The following is a 3,448-nucleotide window of genomic DNA, read 5'->3' on the forward strand; positions in this document are numbered from 1 at the left end:
ACTTGCCATTGCCTCTTCTCAAAACTGGACTCTACACCAACTTGACATCAACAATGCCTTCCTTCATGGAGATTTACATGAAGAGGTATACATGGCCATACCCCCTGGAGTTGTTGGCCACAAACCCAACCAAGTATGCAAGTTACACAAATCCATCTATGGCCTCAAACAAGCAAGTAGGCAATGGTATCATAAGTTGTCCTCAACTCTTTTTTTCCCTTGGTTATATTCAATCTCAACATGATCATTCTCTATTTACTAAGTCTGCATCACATCACTTTACAGCATTACTCATATATGTGGATGATCTCATTTTAGCTGGCACAAACTCCTCTGAAATTGATTTTGTTAAGCATCACTTACATAACCTTTTTCGAATTAAAGATCTTGGTCCTTTAAAAAAATTTCTTGGTCTTGAGATAGCTAGAAATAGTAAGGGCATCACTTTGTGCCAACGAAAATATGCTCTAGATATTTTATCAGACACAGGTTTTCTCTCTTCCAAGCCAGCAGTGACACCAATGGTCAGAACAACAAGATTATATCAAGGAGATGGTGAGCCTCATCCTGATCCTGCCTCATATAGAAGATTGGTTGGAAGGCTTCTCTATTTGACAAATACCAGACCAGATCTCTCTTTTGCTGTCCAGCAGCTCACTCAATTCATGGCCTCCCCTACAACAACTCAACACCAAGCTCTAACTAGAATTTTGAGATATATAAAGTCATCTCCTGGTCAAGGACTCTTCTATCCCTCTTCCTCTAAACTCATTTTAAAAGCTTTTTCTGATTCTGATTGGGCAACATGTTTAGATACAAGGAAATCTATTTCTAGTTTTTGTGTTTTCTTAGGTGATTCACTCATATCTTGGAAATCCAAGAAGCAACAAACCGTGGCCAGATCATCGTCAGAGGCAGAGTACAGGGCCCTTGCCTCCACATCTTGTGAGCTTCAATGGATCACCTACCGTATGTAATCACTTCAAATTGTCTATACTTCTCCTGCCTTACTATACTGTGACAATACTTCAGCTTGTCACATTGCAAACAACAATGTATTCCATGAACGCACCAAGCACATTGAGATAGATTGCCATGTAGTTCGAGAAAGGCTTCTTCAACATTTATTCCATTTACTTCCAATCTCTTCTTCTGAGCAATATGCAGATATCCTAACCAAACCATTGGATCCTACACCTTTTCATTACTTGCTTTCCAAAATGGGAGTAATTAACATATACTCACCAGTTTGAAGGGGGCTTTTACAGTACCTCCTCCTGATTTTGTCTTTAGTTTGGTTTTCTGTTTTCTGCCTTGAGAGTTAGGAAGTTAGTTGCAGTTTGTTTGGCGCCTTTTTCTGTTAAGTTAGTTAATTCTGTTTTTGCTTGCTTTCCAAGCAATCCTGGCAATCTTTGCTTGTATAAATAGAACCTGTTTTGGTTCTTCAAATTCAATAAGAATGAGGCATAATACATCCTATTTCTGCAAGACAATGTTTTTATGTTTGCCTTCGTTACAAACAAGTTACTAATAACTTTGTAATATACAACTTGTAAATAATTTTGTAAAACATGTTGCAAATAATTTTGTCACATACATATTACATAAACATAAAAAAAATGAAATTTAATTGAATTTGATACATTCCGTTAACTCAAGAATTCCATTATATCAATAACTGGTTGATATTCCACTAAGCAGAATTGAAAAAAAAAATCAACAAAGTTGAAACCTTTGAAGGAAAGTAACGTACATCTCTTTGTAGAAACTTTGACAAATTTATAGGCACAAGTTGAGAAATTTATAAAAACTTTGTATATAAACTTGATATCAGAAAAACAAGAATGCAGATCAACAAATATAAAGTGTCGCCTGACACGCTAGTATATAATAATGTGTAATTAAGTTGAATACTTTGAGTATGTGTCTAAAGTGGGAATTTAAGAATGTATTTACATTTTAATCATTTCTATGCATTAGATTCAATCAAGAAGTGCATTGTAGACTAACAAGGTGTTGGTCCAGTAGTGTAAAATTTTGCTAGATCTTCAGGATGACTAAAATATCAAGAATTAGATTCCTGGAAGCGACACTTATTGGGAGGGGCAACCAATAGCCCAAAATGATTAGTTTCTCGCTCACCCAAAAGGGTGAGAGAATACCTTAGTAGTATAAAAAAGTATCAATTATGGAAATACCTATTAGGCAATGATCAAATTACCCAAGTCCAAGACAAGCCGACCAGAGCAGAAGATGTCTCCAACCACGACAGGAATACAAAAACAGACTATGCAGGCAAACAAATCAAGATAGGCCATGCACTAGACCAACTCAATCTAACCGAGGGATATGCATCAGGCCAAAACAGTCAGGCCAGGACACACGCATCAGGTCACGCACCAGATCAACTCAGTCTGACCGAGGAACATACATCAGACCAACACAGTCAGGCCAGGAAATGTGCATCAGGTCATGCACCAGACAAACTCAGTTTGACCGAGGCACATACATCAAGCCATCACAGTCAGACTAGGAAATGTGCATCAGGTCAAGCATCAGACACGGCTAGTTTAGCTAGGAATTGCGCATTAGCTAGGAATTATGCACCATACTAGATCAGCTCAACCAAGGCAATGGCAAGCCCAGCAGAAACCATAATGACTGGTGAAGATCATGATTAGGGAACTGTTAAGGGCAAGCCACATCAACCAAGACTCAAGTCACACACATCAAGCACCTCTTCGATTTGGATCAATCTTGTTCAAGCAATATGGGCCAAGAGAACTTGGTTAACTTATTAACCAAGCAAGTTTTGTCTTTCTTTATTAAGCATGTGTTTTAAATGTATTTTCAGTTTGTTAGTTAGGTAAATTAGTTAATTAGTTGATTAATGGTTGAGTTACTCTATAAATGTAATTCAATCATCTCCTTGTAACAATAATTCATTCAATTATTCTCTTTGAAGATAATCAATAAAAGTTCTGAGATATTTTTCATATTTTTATGTTATGAGTTCTATGAACATTCTTTCTATAGTTCTTTGACTCCATCGTTCAAGGAGTCTTCAAATTCTCGGTGAGAATACGCTAGATGATGAAATGTGGAGTTATGGCCAACCTTATTTGAGGCCTAAGAAGCATATATAACTAAAAAAAATGCTAAACTCAAACTTCAAGACAAGTCTCTTTAGCCTGTTAGACCGACTTGTTTATTATTACATATAAATTTTAACTCTAATTTATTATTTATATTTTGATATTCATAATAGTATATGCTAAAAACTTATTGACTTATCTACAAGTAGAAATCTAGTACCTATTAATCCATATGAACTTATTGACCTATTCATATGTGAAACCTGTTGTTTTATTCATACTTGGAAGCCAAATTCTATGTTTTATTATCAAAACTTTAAGAGGTTATGTTATACCTTAAAATATGCTACATG

The sequence above is a fragment of the Lupinus angustifolius genome, chromosome LG04, assembly GCF_001865875.1.
Source record: "Lupinus angustifolius cultivar Tanjil chromosome LG04, LupAngTanjil_v1.0, whole genome shotgun sequence".
Classification (NCBI taxonomy): domain Eukaryota; kingdom Viridiplantae; phylum Streptophyta; class Magnoliopsida; order Fabales; family Fabaceae; genus Lupinus; species Lupinus angustifolius.